The sequence below is a fragment of the Puma concolor genome, chromosome D2, assembly GCF_028749965.1.
Source record: "Puma concolor isolate L17-30 chromosome D2, mPumCon1.1.hap2, whole genome shotgun sequence".
Taxonomy (NCBI): domain Eukaryota; kingdom Metazoa; phylum Chordata; class Mammalia; order Carnivora; family Felidae; genus Puma; species Puma concolor.
In genome coordinates, this window is record NC_141677.1 from 80,769,917 (window position 1) to 80,797,614 (window position 27,698).

General features: G+C 54.2%; 1 protein-coding gene and 1 long non-coding RNA gene across 8 annotated transcripts in view; one reads left to right on the forward strand and one right to left on the reverse strand.

Annotated features, from left to right (window-relative positions):
- CHST15 (carbohydrate sulfotransferase 15) overlaps positions 1 to 9,826 on the reverse strand; it is a 79,851-nt gene extending 70,025 nt beyond the window's left edge. Inside the window, exon 1 of one of the 7 annotated variants that reach the window (XM_086681104.1) lies at positions 9,649 to 9,826. The gene's annotated coding sequence lies outside the window, so the exon portion shown is untranslated. Of the gene's footprint in view, positions 1 to 3,665; positions 3,945 to 7,884; positions 8,361 to 8,451; positions 8,596 to 8,944; positions 9,316 to 9,395; positions 9,585 to 9,648 lie in introns of those variants that run through there. The other 6 variants (XM_086681106.1, XM_086681109.1, XM_086681107.1 and 3 more) reach the window with 6 other exon arrangements.
- Positions 9,827 to 24,359: 14,533 nt separating this feature from the next.
- Positions 24,360 to 27,058, forward strand: LOC147576217 (uncharacterized). The gene is made up of 3 exons (XR_015242029.1): positions 24,360 to 24,595; positions 26,298 to 26,445; positions 26,884 to 27,058. It is a non-coding gene; the product is annotated as an uncharacterized LOC147576217 (long non-coding RNA).
- The last annotated feature ends 640 nt before the right edge of the window (positions 27,059 to 27,698 follow it).

Sequence of the window (27,698 nt, forward strand, 5' to 3'; positions counted from 1 at the left end):
CACAACTGCAGCCCCCCACCTCTCACTCTGGAGAAGAGGGCGGAGACCAGCTAAGCGGTAAAACTCCATCTCCGCCCAATGTCTGACAAAGCAGGGCTGTTCTCTGGAAAATGAAAAGGCTAACCCATCCCCAAGAATCTCATGGAGGATGACATCCCACAGAGGCCTTCGGAGTTCAACCATGAACCGGAAATGAGAACGTCCTGCCCCCCCCCCCCCGCCTCCTCCAGACCACAGAACGGACCCCAAACGCCCATTCTTTTCCACATCTTCCTAGAGCAACAATAATTCTGAAATCAATGTCTGGTTACGTGGCCCAGAGATGAGCCAGCTGTGGTCCATCCCCTACCTGGGATGTCCAGGAAACTGAGGTCAGAGGAGCCACACAATCCCACGGGACCGGGGCCCAAATCTGGCCATCCTCAGAGTGGCTGCTGCTTACCAGAACATGATCCGGAATGCACACTGGGAGGCACAAACACTCAGCCCAGACTCCCCAAGGCAACCCCGCTCTTTGGTAATCCTGGAGATCCCTTACGTGCACAAGCAAATATGGTTGTGTGTGTGTGTACATTTGGAAGACTCTTTATATAAACAGGTTCACAAATCAGAGGAAATAATCCTCTGTAGACCAATAGTCTGATTTGGGGTTTGGAAATTATGGCCGCAATAAATACACGCCAGGATATACTTTATATTTTTAATGCAAATATTTACATTCCAAACAAAGGCGCCTGGAATTTAAAGACAAGCCATTATGCCAGCTATAAGAAACACTAACAGCCCCCACATTTCTTCCCTGAGTAGATGGCTCCTGTTTATATTTCTGAAACACCAACCAAATCTCCATAACATTTCCCCCCAAGGCTCTCAAGACACATACACACACACAAAGCTGTTTAGTGGCCCAAAACCCTAATGCCAGGAAACCCAAGGTTATTGCATGAGGCTCTTGACTCCTTCAAAAATTTAGTGGCAAGCGTTAACTCCTGTACCGGGGCACCAAATCGGGGACTCTTTTCTACCTTCCGGGTGCACACCCAGAGGCCCACGTAAGATCCGTAACGGTCCCGGAGAAATGGGTTTTTGAAAGAATCGTTTTCATTAGTTCAATAAACGGCAAGCCTCCCCCGACTCTTTGCGGGCCTAGTTGTAAGTGGGTCCCCTAGAAACCTTCCTCAACCTTGAGAGGCTCCCCGGGTTAGGGAAAGCAGACGGCACTCAGGAAACTGGAAGATGATGCAAGGTGAGATAGGTTCAAGGTGGAGTTCGAAGCAGAACACGGAAGGTCAGAAGAGGAAAGTAACACCTGGACGGGGGACAAAGGGGCTCAGGGGAGATGTGGCAGAGACGATACGAGTTACTGGCAGAGGTTTCCTGAAGGTGGCAATGGGGCCCCACGGGAGCAGGGGGGGGCGGGGTGCAGGGGGGTGGGCGGGGGGCCAAGGGGAGGCAGACGCGGTTCTCCCGGCCAGGCTCATGGTCAGCACATACCTCCACTCCTTGTGAACTGCCTCACGGTTTAGAACGCAGCCTCGGGGTCCACAGCGAATCATTTACTCACTGTGGCGATCACTCCCACGCTCCGCAGATACAAGTAGCCGACAAGGCCTTGCTGCCTAACTTCAATGCCCCCCTGCCCTAATGGACACCATCTGTCAGCCCCCACCAAGGGCCAGGCCCCGGGCTCCACACTGACTACTGGATGTCAGCAAGGGACTCGTCTTGCTCGCTCCTGACGTCTCCTCCCACATGCACAGCACTCGGCCTGTGTGTCTGCACCCGGTGGTATCTACACTATCCCAGGAGCGTGGAACAAGGATCTGGATGTGAGTGACCCAGTCCTGCCTTTCCTCACCCAGAGCAGGCCTGCCACCCCACCAGCTGCCCGGGGAGGTGGGGGCTGCCCCCAGGGCGGCTGCAACTTCCTCATTCTGCCTGTGACTTGGCGGGGGGGGGGGGGGGGGGGGTGCCCTCAGTTCGGGACTACGATGCCCCCATGCCCACCAGCTCAGCCACATTCTCCAACGTAGGCTTCAGTCGAGGACAGATGCCACATTTTTATCTCCACTCATCTCTCTCTCTCTCTCTCTCTCTCTCTCTGTCTCGGTTCAGAAGCTGTCCAGGAAGAGGGGCTCAATTTGGGGAGCTCCCTGGAGCCCTAAATTGTGCTACTTCTAATACTCAAAACACAATACAAAGTAGAAATCATTAACCCCCTTTACCAATGACAAAACTGAGGCACAAGAAGGGTAGGCCAGTTGCTCAGGGTTACGGTAAAGGAGCAAAGAAACAAAGGATGGGGCGCCTGGGTGGCTCATTCAGTTGAGCCTCTGACTTCAGCTGAGGTCACGATCTCATGGTTCTTGACTTCTAGCCCCGTGTGGGGCTTGCTATTGACAGCATAGAGCCTGCTTCGGATCCTCTGTCCCTGCCCCCCTCTCCAAAATAAATAAACATTAGAAGGAAAAAAAAAGAAAAAAAAGAAACACAGGAGGGACTCCCACCCTGGTCAGCCTGGTGCCAGGCTCACCCACCCCGTGCTGCCCCGCCAAGGGTCTCTAAGGGACTCAACACCCAGGCTAAAAGGACGTCTGCATGGAGGCACCAAACATCTGATTCACTGCAAATGTGAAGGGGCTGAAGTTCACTTCCATCAGCGTGTGTGAGTAAACAGGTGTCACGAGGGGCAGACAGAGCTCCCCGGCCCCTTCCATCGAGGGCATGAGACAGGAATGCACTTCTGCAGACCTCTCAGACTCTGGGATGCAGGTTCCAACCTGTGAGCAAAGATGCCCCAGGCCCTCGGGGCGGGTCCCCACAAGGGCACAGCAGAGCAGGACAGAAGTTCCCCCGTGACCCGGGGCTGCCCTGGCAGGGACAGAATCACCACCCCTCACGGTCTTCCCCTCCTGCTCCAGACCACCACTGTCTTTTCCACCCCAGGGAGCAGACGAATCAAAAGGAGGGTATCCCATTTCAAGAGAAAATGTAAAAAGACCAGGTTCCAGCACAATGTAGGAAAAAATAATTATGCCTGGTCTGCATCTAATTATTTGCCCATGTTGGGGTAGTTTCCAGGCACCTGGGTGACTAGGCTGCCTGCTTCAATATTTTCACCACAAACACTATTCTGGAAAGTGTCCAAGTTTCCATTATAATGACACCCTCTACTCCTGATGATCTGCCAACCTCTCTTTCTTCCGAGAGCCGAAAGGCCGGGGCCAGGACGAGTTCTAGAAGCATAAAATAGGTGTCAGGGGGAGCCCTGGGCCAGCCTGCTCAGGACTCTTGGAAGCTTACGGTGGGGCTCAAGATGTAACATCCGAAAGCAAGCTGTCCCCGCACGTCTCCGGCGAGAGCTGCCTGATCTGCCCTGCTTCATTGTGACAAGTGGGGAACACAGCGGAACTGACCCACGGCCTCCCCACGGTGTCCGGTGAAGGGGTCGCAAAGTGACCGTTTACCCGGCCCCTGCTCACACACACACACACACACACACACACACACACACACACGAAGAAACAGGCCCAAGAGGTAAAGCAGCCAGCCAAAGAAAACCCGAACAGGATCTACAGGATCTAAGGTGTCCTGGGGCTCCTGGCCTTACGAGGTGCCGAAGGCAGAATCTGTTGAAATCGTGCGCCCCCTTCTGAAATACACACACCGACCATCTTCATCAAAAGTTGTCCATGCAATTTCCCGGCGTTCAGAGGCGTCCTCTGTCCTTGGTTATGAGCTCCAGCACTCAAGAGTACAGGAGTGCTTCCTGTGCGCCAGGCCCTGCTCCGAGCACCTGGCAGGTGTCGACTCACATATGAGACAGCGGCCCGTCAGGCTGGGGGACGAAGTCACTCCAGACCACTGTGACCTCAGAGCCGCTAACCATGTCCTTCCTGCCAGCGGTGTTACATAACCAACTTGTGCAAGCTTTGCCTTGCCCACTAATTGGGTGCTGCCCTGGCTGTGTGCTTCCTCTGCCCCCCACCCCCACCCCAACCCAGCGCACTTGGCCCGGGGCCCACACCTGGGGCGACGCATCAATGCCTCCCATCATCGCCACCGAACGCCGCCGAAACGCCTGAGGTTCCTCACACCCCTTTTGAAGCCAGCAGAGACTAAAAACCTGCTTTCCAGGGCCACCTCCCCCTAACGTAGCACTTGCTGATTCACACCCACCTTCCCCTTCTGGGGAAGCCACAGTTTTTACCCTGTACCCTGTCTTCTTTCCCTCCAGACCCCGCTGTTGTTCCCTCATCCTTCCTCCTGGACACCTGGGTGGCTGAAAGCTCGGTCTGTGTGATCTCAAGCAGCCTCCCCGCCCTCTAATAGAGACAAAGGGGGACACCTGTCCGACCTGCCTGGCACAGGGCCAGCTGGGAACCAGTGGGGACCCAGCCAGTGACAGCTGTTGTGACCAAATGTCCGCCTCCCCAGCCCCCATATGTCAAAAAAAAAAAAAAAGCTGTATTGGCCCAAATCAACACAAAGCCTTTACTTTTCTTCCTAGCTACCTAGACGGGATAGACTAACTAGATAACTGCCACCTTTAAGCTTGTTTCATGCTGTGAAAACATGGGTCATCTTCTCCCGCTTTATTGTAAAGGAGGAGCATCTCGGGAAGGAAATCAGACCTCCGCACTGGAGAACAATAAAGAAATACATTGTGCACGTCAAAACACCCGGTCTCCCGCTACCTGCTCGGCTAAGCGAGAACACGATCTCCTGGCTCACGTGACAGGCACAAAATCACCCACGGAAGTAACTGAATATACTCCCCGGCATCCCAACAGACAGACTGGAAGGGAAGACGGGCGGCCTGATTCTGAACAATGACTGAAACCATTACTTGCCAAACGACATACTGCTGGAGAGATGCCCGCCAGCTGACTGCTCACTTAAGTGACATTCCCATGCCAGCTACCACTGCTAAGTTTTATTTATTTATTTGAGAGAGACAGAGACGGCACGAGTCGGGGAGGGGCAGAGAGGGAGAGAGAGAATCCCAAGCAGGCTCCACGCTGCCAGCACAGAGCCCGGCGCGGGGCTCGCTCCATCCCGCCAACTGCAAGATCATGACCCAAGCAGAAACCAGGAGTCCGAGGGGCACCTGGGGGGCTCAGCCGGTTAAGCGTCTGACTCCTGATTTCAGCTCAGGTCGCGATCTCACGGTTCGTGAGCGGGAGCCCTGCGTGGGGGAGCTCTGCACTCATGGGGTGGAGCCTGAGATTCTCTCTCCCTCTCTCTCTGCCCCTCCCCTGCTCATGCTGGCTCTCTCTCTCTCTCTCTCAAAATAAATAAAACTTTAAAAAAAAAATGAAAGGAAAAGAAAAGAAACCAGGAGTCAGACGCTTAACTGGCTGAGCCACCCAACTTTTTTATTTTATTTTATTTTTTCAACGTTTATTTATTTTTTGGGACAGAGAGAGACAGAGCATGAACGGGGGAGGGGCAGAGAGAGAGGGAGACACAGAATCGGAAACAGGCTCCAGGCTCTGAGCCATCAGCCCAGAGCCTGACGCGGGGCTCGAACTCACAGACCGGACCGCGAGATCGTGACCTGGCTGAAGTCGGACACTTAACCAACTGCGCCACCCAGGCACCCCGCCACCCAACTTTTAAAGGTAGTGTCTGCTTTTAGAATTTAAGAACATTCCCGTCTCTGACACATGGTTCCAAATTGTATCTTTGCAATCCTGGACCTAGAGGCACTAGGAAGGGGATGGGGTCCAAACCTGGACCTAGAGGCACTAGGAAGGGGATGGGGTCCAAACATACGGACAGGAAAAGCGAGAGCTGCCAACCACAGAGAGCGCGTGTTCTGGGGGTTTCCAAGAGGCTCCAGCCCCGCATGGTGGGATGTAAGGGCAGGCCCAGGAGATACAGATCAGGGGCAGGGGCTGACTCCCCACTTTCAGGCTTTCACCTGCTGTGAGCCTTGATTTCCACATCTGTCAAAGGAGACTCCTCCCCCAACAACCCACCCCTTCCAGCACTGTTCTTGCCCTACTGTCCTTCCCAGCTCGAGGTCTGTCCATCCGGTACAGGCATTTCTGTCTGCCCCCCCTTCTGTAAGGGCTGGGGCTGTGCCCGTCTTACCACCGTAGCACCCCCAGATGCTCCACCCTGGGATCTATTTGGTAAATGAAATCATATAAAAAGTCTTAGTAGCGTCACTTCCCACGTGATGGGTCTCCATCAGGTAGCTACTGATTGAGTGTGTGACACACACGTGTGTGACAGAGCCTGGCACATGGCGCTTAGTCCCTGGGCCCTTGGGGAAGGGGGGGGTGAGCCACAAGTCCTACCATGTATCACATCTCCCTGATGGTAGGACACGGGGCCAGATGTCAAACTTCAGACCTCCTGGCAATACAACCACCCCAACCTTTTACTCCACTTCTAGAATGAGAACCCACACTTGAATGTCCACGCTTGAGAATTCTCCTGAAAACAAACAAGACCCGCCAAGTCTGTTTCTTTCCAACTGGCCGAGGCCGAGTGAAAGCTGCCCCCTATAGGTGGGGCATGGTTCACCCATTCAGGGCAGCCCCAGAATCTCCCTCCTCTCCTTCTCCCCCTGCACTTGCAAGGGCGATTTCCAGCTGGGTCCTACATGGCCTTGGACAACCACAATCTAATCACAGCCCAGACTAATCTAAAGCTGCTGATCGTGCAGGTTCAAAGGGCCTGAGGTTCCTGTGGCCCAGCTGGTTAACCTGGAGTTTCTTTTACACTCTTCTCCAAACACCAAATAAACACAATCCACTTCCCAACCTCTCCCAACCTTTCCTGCAAACACTGCCTCTTCCAGATGCAGGGATTAATCTTCTCTCTTTCTGGCAGGTAGAAAACCAAATGCCTTGCCTCTCCTGGCCAGGGGCAGCAGCAACAGAGGAGAGAAAGGTACAGAAAGAGAAGCCTGCACAGAAGCCACAGCGACGGTGCTGGGATCCCTGGCCGAGACCATGGTTCGGGCACCACAAGCTCTAGTCATCAAAGAAAAGCAAGGCAGACCTGTACCCCGCTGAGGGCAGACCTGCCCCCTCCCCCTGCCCTGGCCATCCTCCCCCCACCCCTGCTCCCCATACCTGGATGAATTCATGCTGCTTGCTTCACCCACAAGCCAGCTCACTGCAGTCATGCATTGATCAGAAAAGACAGACGCTGCTGAATTTCTTTCCCAGGAGCCTAGAGACGGTTCTCCTGGGGACCTTGAAGGGAAGCCCAGACCCGCAGCTCTGCTTCTGGCTCAAACCCACGCTGAGAGGGAGACCATGGCAAGCAGCCTCACCTTGCTGGCTCAGCCTCCTCGTCCAGGACGAGGCGAAAAGAACATTTTCCTGCCAATCTTCCAGGAGTATTGTAGAGAAAAACTTATTTGATAAAAACCACCTAATTAAAAGATATTTTTATGCACACGCTATTTTAAGCAAAAGCATGTATGACTCCAATGTGTTTAGGTAGCAATCAAAACATCCCGATTCAACATTCAGTTTGTAAAACCCCTAAGTGCCACGTTCTGTAAGGGAGGACTCCTGATTTTCCAAGGGATGGGGGTGCAGGAAGGCTGGGATGGAGAGCGGGGTGGGAAGGTCCTAGAGGAACTTCGGGCAAATCTCCAAACCTGGGTTTCCTCCGGGGCCCCGCAGGGCGTGCACATGCCCTCAAGGTGCCTTTCTGCTCGGCGGGCTGGCTGCCCTCATGGCAACTGCCCCTGATAAAGAGGGGCTGGGGGGCACTACGGAGGAGCCCAGAAGCGGAGCCCCCCCCCCCCCCCCCCGGCTCCGCTTCACGGAACGCCGCGCCAAATCCCTTCCCGGGGCGTCCTGGGGCTTCCTAAGAACACAACTTCATCCCCCAAACTCCGCGCCATCAACTCACCCGGTGTGAACACGCGGGGGACGGGGCAAACGGGGGGGCCCCGGAGAGCTAGCCTCAGCCCCAGCCTCGCCGCCTGCTTCTCGAGCCTCCCTACGCGAGGCGCAGACGTCCAGCCGCCAGCAGCCGGCAACCGAGCCCCCGCCTCCTGTGTCTCCGCCGGCCTCTCCAGCCGCGAGGGCCACGCCAGGGCGCGGGGCGGGCGGGCAACGTGGGCACCAGGACCGCGACGGGGCGGCCAGGCAGCCGCGCCCAGGACCCAGGCGGCTCCGAATCCCAAACACACACGCACACACGCGCGCGCACGCCGGCCAATCCATTCGCCCGGAGGAGTCAGAAGGCGCTTTCCCAGCTCTTCATTCATTCCCCAAAGGCGAGGTTCCTTCACCCGGCCGCCTCCATCCCGCCCTCCCAGGGGGGTCCGAGAGGGCCCACTGCGCCACGCGTCCTCTCCACCCGCACCCGCAGCCCAACGCCCTGGCGCTCCGGCACGATCGCCGCCGCCTCCCCGGCTCCCCCACGGTTTCGGCGCCCCGCAGCCCCCGCTCCCCGCCGCCGCGCCGCTCAGACCTGCCGCGCTCGGCTCGCCGCGCCCAGCCGGCCGGGGCCGCCGCCGCCGCCGCCGCCGAGAAGCGCCGGCAACTCCCGAGTCCCGCCGCCTCCCGAGCCACGGCCGGCAGCCGGGAGGGGGCAAGGGGCGGAGGGCCGAGAGGAAGGAGGAGGGGGCGGGGAGCAAAAGTTCAGGCCGCTCCGGGCCCGGCCGCGCCCCCGTCTCCTCCCACGCCCGCCCCCGCGGTGTCCCCCGCCGGACCGGGTCCCACAGGCGTGGGTGCCTGGGGACCCCCCTCCCCCGCCGCGTCCTCCCGCCTCCTCGGCCCAAAGCGCCCGTGGCACCGGAGCGGGAGGTCCGGGGGTGGCTGCCAGCCAGGGTCGGGGAGAGAGAGAGGCGGCTGCCCGCTTACCTGCCCCGGGCTGCGCCTGGAAACTTCCCCGAAGTGCGCGGGGGAGCCGAGCATCTGGCTGGGGGAATTCCCGCCCCCCTCCCCCGACCACCACCACCCACCCGGCGCGCGCTCACACGGTGAAAGCACCGGTCTGTCTGCCGGTCGGTCTGTCCGTCCTCCGCCTGCAGCTTCCAGAGCGGGGCGGCGCGGGGGCGCCCCGACTCCGACTCCCGGGGCCGTTCTTCTGGGCAGCCGGCCCGTGCGTGCCCCGCGGCGTGCGCCCCCCGCCGGCCTCCGGCCGTCCGCAGCGCCACCACCCCTTCGCCTCGTCCCCTATCCCCGAGCTCCGGCTGCATTCTCTCGAGCCATGGAGGGGGCACGCGAGTCCCGGCGGCGCCGCCGCCGCCGCCGCCGCCGGGCAGCCCTTCCCGCGGGGTCGCCGGCGCGCGGGGTGCCCGGAGGCGGCCGGGACCGGCGGCGAGGGGACGCCCCCGCTGATGTCCGAAGGGGGGTGGGGCGCGGGGGGGGGCTTCGGGAGACTGGGCCGAGGGGCACGGGGCTCAAACCTGCCTCGGCTCGGCGCGCTCGCAAGTTCATTGTCTGCCTGGGCCGCCGCCGCCGCCGCCGCCGCCGCGCCGGGAGCGCCGCGGGGAGTGAGGCTGCGCGCAGCCTCCGCCGGCCCGGACTCCCTACGCCCAGCCCCGCCGCCGCCCGCGCCGCCCGGCCGGAACGCGGAGGGGCGCCGGAACCCGGAGCTCCGAGCCAGACCTCCGCCCGCCGCTCCTCGCCGCCCCCACCCCCGCGCCTGGCACCCAACTTGTACCTGAGAAGCCGGAGTCCAGCCCCAGAGCCTCTGCGGCTCGGGCTCCGCGGGAGCGCGCCCAGCCCGGCGCCTCGAGCCCCGCATCCAGGGCGCGTCAACCTGACTCCCCGAGCGCAGGGAGGAAAAGTTTGGGAGTGACGTGCAGATGGCGAATGAAACCTCCGAAGAGAACCCTCCCCCCGCCCCATGTCGCGCTGACACAGCTCGAGTCTGGAATGTGAGATCAAGGCGTGTGCGCCGCGCGGTGGGTTTGGTCCCCGCCCCCTCCCCTTCCGAGTAAACACGGTTTGTGTGATGCGGTGATTCCAAATAGAAAGCAAACCGAAACCCCTGAAGTCGGCCCGCGACGCTCTGCCAGAGACGTTTTTAACGAACTTGGCGGTCTGCAGCCAGCCCATACATTGATATGCAAGGCCACGGCGCTGGCGGGTTCTGCGCCGTCTGTTGTATTTTTGCAGCCCGCGAAGCCTCTCCCGGGCTCTTTGGCCCAGCCTGTTTGCTTCTACCGGGAGGGAAGGCTCCGCGGGACCGGGAGCCCTGCCGCAGTGGCCGGGAGGCTCCTGCTCCAGGAAACCACCTGGGCCGTCCCAGGCCAAGGAACCGGCCCCGGTGGTCGACTCCCTGACCCTTGACCAAAGAGGCCATCAGTTAAAGAAAAGACACTGGGTTTTTGGAAGACTCAACTCAGGGGGCGCTTGGAGCAACCAAGCCCAGCCTCTCAGGAAACAGGTCCAAGGGACAGAAAAAAACCATCTTTGTCTTCAGTCACACAGCCTTTTGCCTGCCCATGTCCCCATGGCCATGGTCCAGCATCCTCTGGCTCAAAGCAGCCAGAAGTGGAGCTGAAAGTGTTTCCTATGCTGCAGAGTGCTGGCCCGCCGCTGAGGGGTGCTTCCTGATCCTGCCTTTCCCCCTTTCCTCTTGTTCTGAAAAATCTGATCTGTATTGCCCGAGGCTTCCTCTCACCCCCCAGAAACTATAGCCTGCCCTGAGGTCGTCAACTTGTGCTCGGCCTCCATGGCAACTAATGCAGAGGTCACAATCAGAGGATTATAACTGCAGATGGGAAGCTGGATGAGAGGGGAATTCTTGCAAACTGTGTCTTGTTTTCCTGCAAATAATGCCTCTTACATAAAATCTACGAAGAAAGCGGCAGCAAAGAGACCAGCCTCGGAATCTCAGACTACATGGCGTTCTCCATATAGACTCCGCTTGGTGATTTTCGCTCATTATTATTATTTTTTTTTAAACGAAACCCTTTTTCTGAAAATACAATGAGCTGCTTTTTGCAGGGTTCACAATTCCCAATAGATGATGATGCCATTTTTCAAGGTCTTACACACGTTGTGGCTTCGGGGCTTATTTATTGGCTCCCAAGAAAAGCCTGCCTTTCAGTGAAGTTTATATACTCGAGTAATTGCATCGGGGGGCACAGTGCAGGGTGCTGTTAAAGAGGGTTAGTTGTACATGTGTCTGCAAGGGAGGCCCTGGGCCAGGCAGCTGTCAGACCAGAGTGTGCAATGGGTTTAAACAAACACAGGGAAGGTTCTATGGAAACACTGAGGAGGAAATCCGCTCCTGTAAGGCTGTGTGGAACATTATTCCATGGCCACACATACCTCGGTCTTTCCTCTCCTCCCTCCAAGTAAACACATGACCCCGTTATGGAGATGGCTCCGGGCCCACCCAGATCACTTTCAAATTCAGGTGTCAGAAATCACAGTTGACACGGAGCAAATTGTTTTTGAGTAAAATCACGGTACCGCTTTGATCTGAATTCCACCAGGGACTTTCCAAAGGTATTTATACACGTGCCTGAGATCAACCAGAGGGCAATTTTTGCCCTCCACACTCAACGTTTCAAAAAATTACCCGAGAATTGCACTTTGCCTATGATTCTGGAGGGTTGAGAGAACACCCCAAAGCCAGACGTGTGAATGACTGAACGGGTATACCAATGGATGTGTAACTGAGAGAGAATGGAGCCAACGTGACATTGGCAGCTAATGGGTGGAAACATGAAGATAATTTAAAGAAACAAATATCCCCTTCCCCATAGGCACACCCTGAGGCTTCCATAACCTTGGAGTTAAAATGCCCAGGTTCACACCATACCTCTCATACCTACTAGCTGAGTCCCTTGGGCATGTCACTTTCTGTTGGGACAATAGCACCTACTAGTAGTAAATCGAATCAGTGATCCCATAGGGATATTACGCTTCCACACCCTTGTCACAGCCTCATAGAGCATGGAATATATTTCCCCATTCCAAGATTTTGGACCTGGCCGTATGACTCACTTTAGACAATGAGATTTTAGAGGATGTTAGTGAATGAGGAGATTGATATGTGTTGCAGGGCTGGGCTTCCTCTCTTGTGCTCTGGTGGCTCATAATGAGAAGAAGACATCCCAAGAAGCTGCCGTCTCTTCCAGCAAGGCTCCAGGATAACCACACATGGAGCAGACCCGAACTCAACCGGCAGCCTGGGACGAAGTCACCCCATCTACAGCTGGACGCAGAACTGCCTCAGCCAACCTACAGACGCATGGGCAAGGGAGGAAATGCTTGTAAGCCACTCAGTGCTGGAGTTTGTTACGCAGCATTATTGTGGCAGTAGCTGACTGATACATTCCTTTGGCGGGGGCTTGTGTGAAGATTAACGTCAAAATGTTTGAAAAAACACTAAGCACAAATCTTGGCACATCGCAAGAGCTCAGAAATATTAGCTATGATTAGCAGTCAGCCATAATATTATGGAAAGGGATTTTGTGCAGAACAGTCACGTAACAACTTTTTGGACCAATAAATTGAACCGGTGAACAGGTATTGCTTGAATAGAGATTCTATAGGATGCAGTGCAAGCACATCAGAAAACTGGAAGGCCAGGGACCTCTCATGGCTACCGAGTCACATTCATTCACTCATTCATTCAGCAGACATTCCCTGAACACCTGCTCTGTGCCACACACTGGAGTGAATATTGGAGCCGCCAAGGTGACCAAGTCTCCATTCCCTCCTAGGGATGGGGACACACAGAGCCCCGCCATGTGATAAGCACTCTGCTAAGCACTTTCCTATTCTGCTAAGCACTTTCCTACGCTACATCCTTGGACCACAACAGCCTTGTGAGCCTTGGCTCACAACAGCCTTGTGAGCCGGCCATGCTTATCCTCATTTTTCAGGCAAGGAGACAGAGGCTCAGAAACCAAACAACCCAGGAAAAGCACCGAAGCCTCTCCTATACCATTAGTGTGAGCGAATGCCAACGAATTCGAGTTAATGGCAGGCACGCCTGATGGGAAAGTGCAGCGAGAACCAAGTTAAGGGGTGAACACAGCGTGGGCCACTCTCCACACCACGTACGTGCTAAGTGCTTCGGAAATACCGAGGCTCAGAAGACCCAGGCTCTGAGCCACCAGCTGTCTATGAGACCTGGAGCCCTTCTCTGGCCTTCAGTGTCTCCAGCTGGAGGACTGAAAGCCACGGCCTGGCATTTTACAGAGCTGTGAACTCCAGACAAATTGCTATTGGGAGTCCCTTTGCAAGGGATTAAGGGATGGAAGTCATGTTTCTGAAAGGACCCGGACCCCATAATCTGAAAGTGGGGACAGCAGACCCCTCAAAAGGAAAGGAGATAAGGTCGGGCCTTGAGCACTACTTGCTACAGGCCCCAGCTCAACAGCAGAAACTGCCATTGGTCATTCCATTAGAGCATGGAGACCGGAGCCAGTGGGGTCTCCCAAGGGCCTCCCACTGTGATGCAAAAGCCACTGAAAGAAGGAAGAACAGTTTAAATGCCTAAGGCCATCATTATCAGCTGACGCCTTCATTTGCAATGAGCACTCGACCAGAGAACCAGAGACAACCAGAGACGGGGATGAAGTTGCAATTCACTTTCACCTTGTCCCCACATTTGAGGTTGTTTCCAAGGGGACAGCATGGGGGTGGAGGGCTGCTGGAAGCTCCCCGTGCGGGGAGGGGCCGCACCTGGGTGTGAGGGGTCCTTGGGGATCCTCGCATAGGCCCTCGCTCTGTGGACCTGGCTTCAGATCCCTGCCACCAGCAACGACCTGCCTCCAGCCCTGTGACTTTGACAAATTTAGACTGCTCGGTAACCTGAAGTGCATTTCAATTTCATAAATTTAGAAATGCTCTGGTTAGACAGATCCCTTCTGCAGTAATGCATCCATTAAGTGCACTTTCCGCCAATTTTGGTATGCTAATCCATCACAAATCGACGTGAGATTTAGGTTCTTGTGAAAATTTCCTACACCCGATCCAAAAACCTCTACCGGATTGAGGGTACTAACAACTCACGGTTCCTTAAAGCTGCAGACTTCGACTCTGCGTCGAAACTTCTCCACGGAAGGGAGAAGCAGGGCCGGCTTCAAACAAGCATTAGAACCTGTGTTCGCACCTGAGAGCTGCCTACTCCCCCGAGAGAAACGGCTCCCTTACTCCTAAGATGCTGCCACAGCCTGAAGGCGTTCACAGGCTGCATCTCAGAGTTCCCAGCTGAGAAATCTGAAGCGCTGTAAGCCCCGGGGGGACAGGAACGGGGGCCTATGCGTGTCAGCACTCGGAGCCCCTAGCTCAGCGCCTGGCGTGGCAGGTGCACCCAGTAAATGCCTGGTGAGTGACCCCACTGGAACCCCCTGGCTTGATTAGCGCCTTGTCCGCCAGACTTAACTTCCTGTGATTTTCACTCTTGCCTAGAATCCGATGCCTTCCCCGCCCAATGAAGATTGGAGGTCCTAAAAGCACAGGCAGAAACCTCTGAAGGAAAATCAGTTGAGGACCCCAAGTGATTTGAGCGATGACAGCACCATGGGAACAGCCTCTTTATTCTGCAGTATCTGAGGCCAGGAGTGAATGTAGGGCCAGTAATTGGCCATACAAAGACCGTGCGGGCGATGAAAGAGACATAATGTCATCGCTATCACCGCCCGAGACTCTGTTGCTACCAATCGTCGGAGGGCAGCGCCTACTCACCAGAGGTTTTTAGCTGCATAATCGACATTTTGCCAATGAGGTGAAAGTTTATAGCCGGTAGCATTTCCCCTCGCTTCTGTCATAAGAGCTACAATCCACCCAAGAGCAAAAATGAGCTGTTGACTTGGTCAATTTACAGCGGCCTCCTGCCCTAGATGTGAAATACCTGGGCCTTCTAAATGAATTTCATTTTCCTGGCTGAGCATGTAACACAGTCAAATGTTACAAAGCGGTGCTGGGGAGGATAATGGGAATAACACCCACACACAGAGAGGCTCTGAGTTGGCTGTTCGTGATTTGCACTCCCTCCCCGCCCGGCCTCGCTGCTGGGTCCAACCCAGACCCGCTGTGTGCTTTGCAACAGCCATTTCTATGAATGCCCCCATCACGCACCTGCCCCGGTGCCTGATGCAGAAGCCCCAGTGTCATCCTTCGCTCTTGCACCTCCAATCAGCCACCATCCTCCTCCCAAGCCCGGCTCGCCTTAGAAGCCTGGGAGGATTTTAAAATTCAGATTCCCGGGCTTCGAAACCAGAGATTCCGTTTCTATAGGTCGAGCGCGGGGCCCGGGAATCTGAATCCCTGGCATGGTACCTAGGAATCTGTGTATTTCGCGAGCTCCCCCAGTGCCCAGTGGAGTTGAGAACTGCTAGTTTGGACCCATCTCATCTCTCCCTTGGGACCTGTTGCAGCTAGTTCTAGCTACTCTCCCTGCCTCCTCTCCTTGACCTCCACGAACTGTTTTTTTTTTTTTTCTACATACGCAGCTGGGATCTTTCCAACACACAAATCTGATCGGGCTAGCCCCATAATTAAATATTTGTGACCCCTCCCCTGCACCTGCAAGGTGACTCATGTCTACATTGTAGTCCTGCCTCTTCTCTGGGCCTGTCTTACTCCAAGGCTCTCGTACCCTCCTGTGCTCCATTCACACTGCTTCCCAAAGTGACTCATGGACAACAGACATGGTGGCTCTATGACAATGGCATCAGAAAACATCGGTGTCCATTTCTAGGGACTACCTGCTCTCAGATGGAAACTAGAGAAAAGGCAGCTCCTTAGAAGTTGCTTTAATGGCCAGTGGGTCTCTTCAATAAATGCCGTTGGGAGGGGCACCTGGGTGGCCCAGTCTGTTAAGCGTCTGACTTCAGTTCAGGTCATGATCTTACAGTTTGTGAGTTCGAGCCCCGCATCGGGCTCTGTGCGGACAGCTCGGAGCCTGGAGCCTGCTTCGGATTCTGTGTCTCCCTCTCTCTCTGTGCCCCTCCCCCCTCATGCTCTGTCTCTGTCTCTCAAAAATAAATAAATGTTAACATAAATAAGTAAATAAATAAATAAATAAATAAATAAATAAATAAATGCTGTTGGGAAAAACCGGACAGTCACATGCAAAAGAATGAAACTAGACCACTATCTCACACCACACACAAGAACTAACTCAAAAGGGATTACAGACTTGAATGTAAGACCTAAAACCACAAAACTCCCAGAAGAAAACATAGACGGTAAGGGCCCTGACACTGGTCTCGGTGATGGCTTTTTGGCTCTGACTCCAAAAGCCAAGGCAACAAAAGCAAAAATAAGCAAGCGGCACTACATCAAACCAAAAAGCCCCACACGACGAAAGAAAGCATCAACAAAATGAAAAGGCAACCTACTGGATGGGAGAGATAACCTGCCAAATCATAGATCTGATAAGGGGTTAATATCCAAAATATCAAGAACTCCTACAACTCAAAAGCAAAGCAAAGAAAATGGGCAGAGTTCCCAAATAAACATGTTTTCCAAGAAGACATACAAACGGCCAAGAGACACATGAAAAGATGCTCAACATCCCTAATCACTAGGGAAACGCAAATCAAAGCACAGTGAGATGCCACCTCACACCTGCTAGAGTGGCAAGCATCAAAAGGACCAGAAATAACCAGGGTTGGCAAGAACGTGGAGAAAAGGGAACCCTCGCGCCCTGTTGGTGGGAATGCAACCTGGGGTGGCCACCCTAGAAAACCGTGCGGAGGTTCCTCAAAAAGTTAAAGATAGAAATCGATCCAGCAATTCCGCTTCTGAGTATTTATTTGAAAAACGGTGAAAACATGAATTTGGAAGGATGTGTGTGCCCCTAGGTTCACTGCAGTGGTATTTACAATAGGCAAGATGTGGAAGCAAGATAGGTGGCCATCGACGGATGAGCAGGTAAAGAAGATGTACAGGCTTGGTCAGACTCAGGGTAGATATTTCTGACAAGAAGACCTGGCGGATGGTGATGTGTGTTTCCAGCAGAAGCACGTGACTTCTGGCTGTCTTTCTTCTTGTGATGTTGCTAGCTAACAATGTTTCTAAATCCAAAACGATAACATCCAAAATCCACTATTCTTTCGTCATTTCTTGGATGGAACACTCCCAGAAAAGGAAAGTTTTCCTTGACTATCATCGGCTTACCTTGTGGTACAGTTAGTAAAGAGAAGGCAAGATAAACGCTTAATTTTTTCATTTACTGTTTTCAGAATTATGGCTCGGGGCCACCTGGCTGGCTCCGTCGGTAGAGTGGGAGACTCTTGATCTCGGGGTTGTGAGATCTCAGGGTGTACAGCCTGCTTTAAAAAAATAAGTAAATAAAATAAGAGAATGAAAAATTAAATAAATAAAATTAAATTTAAAAAAAAATCCATGGCTTGGTTCTCTAGCATCCTACGGTGGTGACCGATCAGATTTACTTTTGTCGTTGCTTTAATCCTTGTTGGATCGATGGCCTTATAAGAAAAGGAAAAAAAGAGAGATCTCTTTCTCCAAACATGCACAAAAAGGAGGTCACGTGAGCACACGGCCCGAAGCCAAGAGTGGAGGCATCAGTATGAAATCGACCTGGCTGGCCCCCTGGTCTTTGACTTCTCAGCCTCCAGAACTGTGAGAAAACAAGCTTCTGTTGTCTAAGCAAAACAAAACAAAACGAAAACCCGGACCGAAACCCAGCGAGAGGGTGGCTGCGGCTGTGGTGTGGTATGGGGTGCTCCAAGGCTGTGAGCACCCTGTTCGGGGGCCTTCCCTCTGACCTGGCTGAACCTTGCCCGCTACACTTGGGGCACTTGGTGAACGAATGAGCTGCAGGGTCCCGGGCTTGGGTTCTGCACTCAGTGACTTGCCTGGTTTGCTACGAGACCCTGGGTGGGCCCCTTCCCCTCTCTGGGCCTCACATCCCCGCTCCTGACACGAAAGATGGAACCGGATTAGCTCTTGGAACTGTGCTCTCGCCAAAACGGGTCATTAGCATCCTTATTATGCATCACTAGAGGTGACGGGAGGTGTTCATTCTCTGTATCGGTCTTCTATTGCTGTGAAACAAATTACCCCAAATTCAGCGGCTTCGGTCAGTACCCATCTGTTACCTCGCAGCACCATGGGTCGGAAGTCTGGTGGGCTATCTTCTGCAGGTGTCACGAGAATGAGGCCAAGGTGTCAGCCACGCTGGGCTCTCATCTGCAGGTCCTGGGGAAGAAACCACCTCCACGCTCATTCGAGTTGTTGGCAGAATCGATTTCTTTGCAGCCACGGAGGTGCCTGCTTCCTCGATGGCTGTCAGCTGGGGTTCTCTCTCTCCTCTTAGGGGCCACCCGTGTCTCTTTTCATGTGGCCTCCTCTGCCTTCAAAACAGCAACAACAGTCAAGTCCTTCTCCCTCTTGGAGCCCCTCTGCTTTTCTCTTCGTCTTGCCTTTCGGGGGCTCCTGTGGTTACACGGACTCCACCAAAGAGAATCCAGGATGTTAATAACACAGAATAATCTCCCTGTCTTAAGGTTGACCGATTAGTAACTTGACCTCTGCAAGGTCCTTTTTGCCACGTAACTGACATATTCACAAGCGTGACACTGGGGGCAAAGGTGATAGGTCGGGGTCATTTTAAAATTCAGCCTGCCAGACGTCTGCGTCAGGAAGTCCTATAGACTAGTTTCTCCTGGGCGTCGTTGCTTCCTCCGAAGACGTTTCCTGGGTGGGTCTGGGGACCCCCCCCCACCTGGGCCTCCAGGTCGGCAGCCCTGCCCTCTGGAGGCCCCCAGTCCGAAAGGATTCGGAAGGGAAGAACCAAGTGCCGTGTCTGTGCCTGGCCTGGTTTCTCACGCAGGTGTCTCATGCACTCAGTCGGCAAGGGTCCCAACCCCCGGTTATTCAGACCACTCTTAGCTTTCCGTTTATCTGGACCTCCCTATACGATGATTAACATACCATGTTCTTCTAACACATGCACAGAGAAGCAATTTACATCCTGAAACATACACTGACAAAGCTGGGACTTGCTTCGATACAGAAGTGTGGGAAGTGGGGCGCCTGGGTGGCGCAGTCGGTTAAGCGTCCGACTTCAGCCAGGTCACGATCTCGCACTCCGTGAGTTCGAGCCCCGCGTCGGGCTCTGGGCTGATGGCTCAGAGCCTGGAGCCTGTTTCAGATTCTGTGTCTCCCTCTCTCTCTGCCCCTCCCCCGTTCATGCTCTGTCTCTCTCTGTCCCAAAAATAAATTAAAAAAAAAAAAGAAGTGTGGGAAGAGCCGGGGAAATAAAGAAATGACACTCGCCCTAGGCCAACGGCGGTTGATGCTGGAGGGTGGTACGTCAGGCACCCATCTCGATTTCTGGTCTGAGTTGGGAAATGTCCACGGTAAAAAAGGAGTTTTTAAGATGCATTTTTAAGGGGGGATCTCTTTTCCTCACAAATGGAAAAGCCACTATCATTTGCCATAAAAGTTTCTCAAAAAGTAAACATAAGTAAGAGAGAACACAGAAATTAAATTCCAGCCAGGTGCTGATGGGTGTCTTCCCCTTGTTAACAAGGAGGTCAGCAAATGTCAGAGTTTAAGGTCAGGGCTCAGTGAGCTTTCTCACTTGGTTAGGTTTTTAAGAAGACTTAACAATTTTCATTAAATCCTTCCGATAACGGTCTCAGTAAGCGAAAAGCAGTAAGCAACTCAGTAAGTTGTAGTTAACGCAGGATCCATGCATCCCTAATAGCCCCTGTGGTCAGAGAAGCTCTGAGTCACCTTCCAACCCTGCAGTGTCCCCGTCTGTGACTGTGGGTGTGCTGTCTGGGGGATGGGGGGATGGAGGGGGGGAGGCGCCAGGGGTGGAGAGGGACAGACAGCCCAGAGCAGAGGGGAGAGCCCCCTTAGACAGAAAAGTTTGGGTTCTGAGTCTACCTTTGACGCCTCTCACCTTACCTGAGCACCTGACCCTCTTCTCTAAATCCACCCCCCTCCTCCCACCGCCACTCAAGACACAACAGCCCAAACACTGCTCACATCTCCACCCTTGGCTGCACACTGGCCCTGGGAAAGAGCCTGGGGGCCCTCTACCTTCAGTGAGCGACCAGTGAAAGCCTTTCTCTTCCTGCCCCACCCTCTCCCCTCCCAGATAGAAGAGAAGACTGCAGGTGGCCTTGTCACCTTCTAAGTCTTAGGCATTGTCAGCATTGAGGAGGTTGGGCCAGGGAGTACTCAGCCAAGGCATGACTTGGGGATTTTAATCCATGGGCCACATCAGGGGAACCAGAGGAGGCTGGTTTCACAGCTGGGCCATCGATCCAGAATTGAGTTGTGAGCCCTTCTGGTCAGTGGTGGGGTTAGGCCCTCTGACCTCTTGGAACCTCTCAGAGGCCTGGTCTCGAACCTGTTCCAGCCTGTCAAGGAAAGGGGCAGAGTGAGAAAATGGGCCAGCTACTGGGAGGTACAGAGGCCACAGGAGAAAGGGGGGAAAGAGACGGACTGGTTCCTCCCTAGGAACCTAGGATGCTCTCCCAGGCTCGCTGCTACATAGAGACAGGGTGGGGCTCATTGCCTGTTGAATCAGTGCTCTGTTCAAGGTACCAGCCCCCCAACCCACAAATAGGCCAGACGTCACCTGAGAGTCCCACCCTAGCAGGGTGGCACTCAACGGGCTGGAGCACTCAGTCAGGGGTCCCTTCAGGAGCCTGAGGAGCCACCAGTCACCTCGCTCCCGATTCACACATTTATGCACCAATAACACATGCCAACAAGGACCGTGAGCGTTTTCAGATGACAGCGTCATGATTATAGTCCTCTGAGCCATTTGCCGTCTCTTGTTTACTCCTTTTATTTCCTGGTCCACACCAGGCTGTATCACGGTAGACGCGATGGATCTGGCCTCTGGTGGGCCTCTCGGGAGGGAGCATTCTGGGAGAGAGGAGCCCAGGACCCAAGAAGCCAAGAGGTAAGAAGGCTCTTTCCTGGGCCAAGAGATCTCTGGGTTCTGTAGTAAAGGCAGGCCTGGTCCTTGCCTCTTCCCAGAGCCAGGAAGACATACTGTCGTTGCACCAAGCGGAGGGGACCCTTTCATCCTGAGTCCTGGCCCTGGCCTGCCTCCCACAGGTGCCCACTCGGGGCTGCACTGGACGTGAAGCCTAGAGTCCCCTCCCCCTCCCCCGGGCCTCCGTGGGTCCTGCGCGGGGAGCTCACCTGGAAGGCAGCCTTCACACAGGGTTTCCCTCCTGCCTCTCAGGGGCTCAGGGCTGAGTGGTCGGTTCTTTCAATGTTGTACCTCAACAGGGGCTGGGTGTGGCTTCTCCCTCCCTCCAGGAGCCACCGACTCAACATTTCATTACACAAACTGAGACAATCCTTGGACATTCCTTTTCAGGCTGCGACCAGGACCTACAGCTGTCATCCCCGGCTCGGATCGTCGTAAAAACAATTATTTCTTCTTTCACTTCAGCCCGAGAGCTGAGCTGGTATTTGAAGAGTCAAGGAATCAAATATTCATAGAAAAGACTGCATAATTCTTATTTGGAATATTAACAATGTGAAGGGACGGACAGAATCAGTCCTTTTCTGTTAAGCCCCAACCAAGGAGCTGTCCCCCCATTTCGGCTAAAAGCCTAACACAGATAAACAAGGTCCCACCAGTCAGGGCCTGCTCTGGGCAAAGCACTATTATAACAGCAGCGTAAAAAAAAATATATATATATATGTATATATACATATATATATACATATATATATATATGCCTAGAACTTCACTACTTTACTTTATTTAAAATTTTTTTTAACGTTTATTGATTATTGAGAGACAGAGAGGCACAGAGTGTGAGCAAGGGAGGGGCAGGGAGAGGGAGACCCAGAACCCGAAGCAGGCTCCAGGCTCCGAGCTGTCAGCACAGAGCCCGACGCGGGGCTCGACCTCACAAACCTCGAGATCATGACCTGAGCCGAAGTCGGTCGCCCAACCAACTGAGCCACCCAGGTGCCCCTAGACCTTCACAATTTAAACTTTCATGTTTGTCCAGTCCTTTGAGCCCCCATTCCTAGCTTGGAAAGATTCATATGGGAAATACTAACATACCATTTTGCGAACGAACAGTAGTCTCTCAAAGAGGAGAAGTCTTGCCCAAGGACTCTGCTAAGAAGTGTGACAGGAAGGGGGTGCCTGGGTGGCGCAGTCGGTTAAGCGTCCGACTTCAGCCAGGTCACGATCTCACGGTCCGTGAGTTCGAGCCCCGCGTCAGGCTCTGGGCTGATGGCTCGGAGCCTGGAGCCTGTTTCCGATTCTGTGTCTCCCTCTCTCTCTGCCCCTCCCCCGTTCATGCTCTGTCTCTCTCTGTCCCAAAAATAAAATAAAACATTGAAAAAAAAATTTTTTTAAATAAAAAAAAAAGAAGTGTGACGGGAAGGACCGAATCCAAGGCTGATGCTCTCCCCCTAAAACCCCCTTTACTTCGCAGAAAACTTCAACCTCGCTCCAGCCCCGAGGAGCCGACAATTCATCGACCCATTTTATAGATAAGAAACTGCAGGTGAGAAAGGTCTGCCTTGGACACCTTTCCGAATCCCCTGTAACGCCCACGCCTCCACCCTTCCACCCACGAGATGTTCCCAGCACCCCAAGACCCTGACCTGACCCTGACCGGGATCGGAGCCCCGCAGAGGTGCTGGCGTTCACGTGTGTTTTTCAGTCATTGTTGCTTTCCAGCCCGATATTTAAAAAACAACACACCAAAACCACAGGACACAAGGGTTTCTGCACCTTGGCTGATTTCCTGCTGACTCAGCCAGGCTGGGCAGGAGCCAACGGTGGTAACTTCTCGGGGCCCTGGGTGAGAAATATGTATTGTGGAACAGTCCTCTGTTGAATAAAAGGCACTCGGGCCTTTCTACAGGGCAGAGAGGCTCAGACGAGGGTGGCTGTATTTCCCCTTTTGGGCGCGTGATTTGGGCGGAGTCCTCAACTTTTCTAGCTGTACCTGCTCCTTCCCTCCGCAGAGGACCTGCAGCCACGATTTGCATAAGCCAGAGCAGCACTTCTGTCGCTGGCTGCACTCTCATACGTGAAGCAGGCAAATGACTTAAAGCCTCCGCACCTCCATTTACCCGTCTGCAAAATGGCCAGAATCCAGTGCAAGTATTGATTAAGTTGCAAAGATCCCACCTGGGATTCACCCTCCGCTAGCTGCCGTGTTCGGGGATATGGGACTCGTCCCTAGAGGCTGAACCGTGGGTCCGGGCTGACTTGGAAGAAGCCTTTGAGATGTCAGAGTAACAACCAAGAAAACAGCAAAGGACTTCGGGGCACGAGGAAACTACCTCTGCCACTTAATAATGCACGAGGCTTTTTATGATGCATCTGTCAATAGCTCCCGTCTGCCAGGGGGATAGGACGCACTGTGAGAGTCACTTCCAGGAGGGAGCCCTTCACAATACAGTGGAGTCCAAATCCCCAAGACCAGAGACCTGGGGGGTCAATCAGGCTTCAATTACCTCAGAGATTACAAAGCAGGATATTGATGTGCTGTGCTCGGGCTGCGCCCCAGGCTGTCCACTCCGTGTTAACAGCGTTCTTCCTCTTGCCATAATTAGCACCTCAATTTTTTGTCCCACTTCCGACCCCGCCCCCTAGCCATTGGAAATTCGCAGACTGGAAATTGATCAGAACTTCAGTTGCTGAGATAACACATGGTGCTTTTTAATCTGTCAGCCTCCCCTTTGTTCTTTCAGGACTGGCTGGTTGCCCTGCCTCCTCCAAGCGGTGCCTGGCAGGGGTCTGCCAAGGAGGTCGACTGAGCAGACGGGACGGCTGTGATCCGTGGGTTGACAATTCACAAGCCCAAGTCTCTCTCCCAAGCCCTAGAATGTTGTATCCCACTGCATCCTGGGCAGATGCACCCCCAAGCCCTTCATCTTCCCCCAAAGCTGCCTTCCGGATGCCTGTCTCGGGGAATGGCAATCACCCAAGTGCAGAGGCTGGGAATTGCCCCAATCTCTCCCCATCTCCCTGACTTCCAGCTGGCCTCTGGATTCTACGTGCTGACAGCTCAAAAACCTGTCCCCTCCTCTCTTGCCCTGCGGCCATGGCCCCAACTCAGACCTCTACATCCCTTGTGCAGACTCCCCACTCCCCGCTATGGCCTCCCATGAGGCTCCTTGCCTCCAGCCCTTGGATCCACTGCAGCCAGAGCTCTCTAGCGTGACCCACTGGCACATCCTTGCCACCACTCAGCCCCCAGTCCCTCTTTCCTTTCTTGCTCTCGTTACCACTCTTGCTCATGGCTTTCCCAGACACCGTTCTCCCTCTGGTCCCTGAGCCTTTGAATATATTGTTCCCCCAGCGTGGGAGGCTCTCCCCACCCCACCTTCTGGGCGCCACACATTTTTTGCTCCTGAATACCCACGTAGTCTCCCGCATTTCCCAGCCCTCCTTGCAAGTCAGACTGGCCACGTGGTGAGTTCTGGCCAACGGATAGAAGAGCAGGTGGGAGCTCCATGTGCTTGGTGGTGAGGCGGTGGACTGACCCCAGGCGGAAGCAGCCTCCGTCACTGAGTCCTTACAACATCCGGATGTTGAGTCTCTGGATGTGCAGAGCCTGGGTGTGAACAAGAATAAATCCGAAGTGTCAAACCCCCGAGATTTGAGGGTTGGGGTGACTGCAGCCGAGGCCCAACCCCTCCGGACGGATGGTCTGGTGAGTTCCCTTCCCTTTCCGCACGACCAAGAGCCACCTCCTCCAGAGGCCCGCTACCCAGGCCCCCAGTGAAACTCAGGTGCCCACTCTGCACCTCCGTAGTGTCCTAGCGTGTTCCCAAGGAGAGGAACTTTGTCATCATCTGCACCACGGTCACTGTCATCGCCATCGTCATCTATCATTTCTTGACCAGTGTCTAAATACTCCACGCATATACCACATCACCCCCTTCGGTGTGTGCTGTTTATTGTTCCCAGCTTGCAGACCAGGAAACTGAGGCTCAGAGGGGCTCCGTGGCTTGTTTAGTGGCCCAGCTGCTGAGGGTCAGGTCTGTGCAAGCCCCCCACCTCTGCTGGACTCCTCCCTTCTCCACTTTCGTACCCCCAGCACTTAGCACTATTACCCAGTAGGTGCCCGGTGATGTTTGTTGAATGAATGTATCAGTGATGCTTGCTTTCTGGACTTCCTTTTATGCAGCAGAGCCTCAGGAAGAAAGGGGGGCCTGCCCACTGGGTGCTAGGGACAAGTGGCAAGTTATGCCCAGAAAGTTCCCCACCATGGCCTTTCCCTCCAGGGCACCTAGCTCTAGACATTGCCTCTCAGTTCACGTTGCAGATTTTTGTGATGAGCCATTTTTTTTGTTTGTTTGTTTTTTTTAAGAAAACTGAGCCTGGGTGGCTCAGTCGGTTGAGCTTCCGACCTCAGCTCAGGTCATGATCTCACAGTTTGTGAGTTCGAGCCCCATGTCGGGCTCCGTGCTGACAGCTCAAAGCCTCGAGCCTGTTTCAGATTCTGTCTCCCTCTCTCTCTGCCCCTCCCCTGCTCACGCTCTGTCTCTCTCTGACTCTCGAAAACAAATAAATGTAAAATTAAAAAAATAAATAAAGAAAACTGAAGAAGGATGAGATGGTCACAGGCCTCATCGGTCACTTCCACCTTGACGCTGGGATTCAAAGGCTTTGATCCCTCCAGTCCTAGAATAGCTTCCTACCCTCTGTGGTGCAAAGCACTTTTCAGGTGCCTTACCTTATTTGATTCTGAGATACGGGGTTATCCCCCCTCCGAGATGAGAACACCCAGGACCAGAGATGTGAGGCAATTACCTCTGCTCGGCCGACTCCTAAGAGGCCACGCTACAGGTCCTCTGGCATCAGAACCCCCGTGATCTTCCCCACCGCCTGCTGCCTCTTTTTGGGGGGCAGACGAGGCGAGCTGGGCGGGTCCTGGGGCCGCTACCAGGGACGCTGGGAGTGACAGCGGAGAGGAGAGCTTGGAAGCAGCTCTGGTAGCCTCTCTCTGATGTCACATTCAGCACAAGGGAGCCATTATGCTGATTGTCCTCTTTCCTGGGCAAAAAAGAACAGCAAACCCAAAGTGACAAGTGGGAAGACTGTTTGGAAGGTCTGAGGGGGCCCATTCCAGGCGGGGCGTGGGTGCGGGGAGGAGGGTTGCCAGGTGAGCAGACAATTTGGATTTTGTCCTTTAATGGCTGGCTGTGTGATGCCAGGATCCGGGGAGAAGAAAGACAGGGCCGTCCAATGTGCCGTAAAGACCGCTCAGCTGACCGGTCTTGCGGCCTCCAGGAATCAGCTGAAGGTAGTCTTTGTCTCTCTCCACCGGCCTGGCCTGATTTGAAATCCCCTGAGACAGCCAGTTGGGGTTGCATTCACTTTTCATGATTGGCCCGTGTCTCCCCATTTAGGGATTGGAAAATGCACGACCAAAGGCCATCAAAAGAGACAGAAGAGAGGGCCCTTCTTTTTCCTCTCGTCTCTGTCGACCCAGAGCTGGGAGCAATGGAGAACAGATAGAAAATGTGCTGGTAGATGGATAGATGGACGGATGGACAGGTGAGTGGATGGATGGAGGGAGGGAGGGAGGGATGTGTGGACAGAGAGACACTGCCTGGTGGAAAAGCATGAGGTTGCTCTAAAGGACTCTTCAGAAGGGGCCTTCAGGAGTCAGGAGCAGGAAGGGCTGGAATCCGGTAGGAGCTGAGGACCCTCCAGCCCACACCACCCCCACCCTTTCAAAGAACCGTCACCGGGTGTGGAAAACCACACATGGAACCACCTGCCCATCTTGACGCTGAAAGCGTGCCACGGCCTGGAAGGACATCAGACATCCAACGCCTATAGGGCATCCCCCAAGGGCACAGTGCCCATCCCCTCCTTGCCCTGGGAGATAGCGCCATGCCTGACCTGTCAACGCACGGCCATTGGAGAGCTTGTTTAACTGGAAACACAAGCACGTGATCACAGCCATCACTTCCTTATTCTCTTTCCCAGGAAACAACAGGGGAGATCTCAGAAGCCCGGAGCCCAGGAAGTACCAGTGTGGGGACTTCAGAGGATAGAACAGATCCCAAAATTGGGACTTTGGTCTCGTGCACGCAACTCAGACGAGCCAAGCGGCCCGAGGCAGCCGCCTACTGTAGCTTGAATGCTCATTAAACGTTTGGTAAATGGACCACCGGCTGTTCTGTGCCCTCACGGGACGCTTGTGTGGCATCATCCCAAAATCTCTTCGACGTCTCCGCTGGAGAAAGCACGTGCAGTCAGACGTACCTGGGTTGATACCGTGGCTCTGCCATTTCCGATCGGGTGACCATGAAGCAACCGCCTCGCATCTCTGCGCCTCGGTTTCTCTCACTGTCACATGGTGGGGACCGTTAGGTCCATGTCAGGTAGCGGGTAGGAGCGTGGGAAGCAGAGAATTGAAAGGGGCGGCAGCCCCCCTGAATCTATGTCCTCACAAACTGATAATGGGATGACTTCAAGGCTTTAAGGATCATAGGTCCCCCTTCTCCCTTCCTGAGAGGCACTTGTGTGGTCATTTTCCCATCAGCTTTCGAAATTCCCACGGTGTCTCCCAAGACGGCAGCCTATGCGGCCAGCATTGCAAATGAACCAGAGGTATGGGTCATCCACACTCCCTCAGATGGTAGAGGGAGTAGAAATTACAGAAATTACATTGGTTCCAGTGAAAACGGCGTCCTCAGAGCCAAGATATGCAAAGGACGTCTTTGTTCTAGAACATTCTCTGCATTTCCCCCATGACCCTTTTTGCCCAATAGCCTTCCCTGCCTTGTTGTATGTAAATG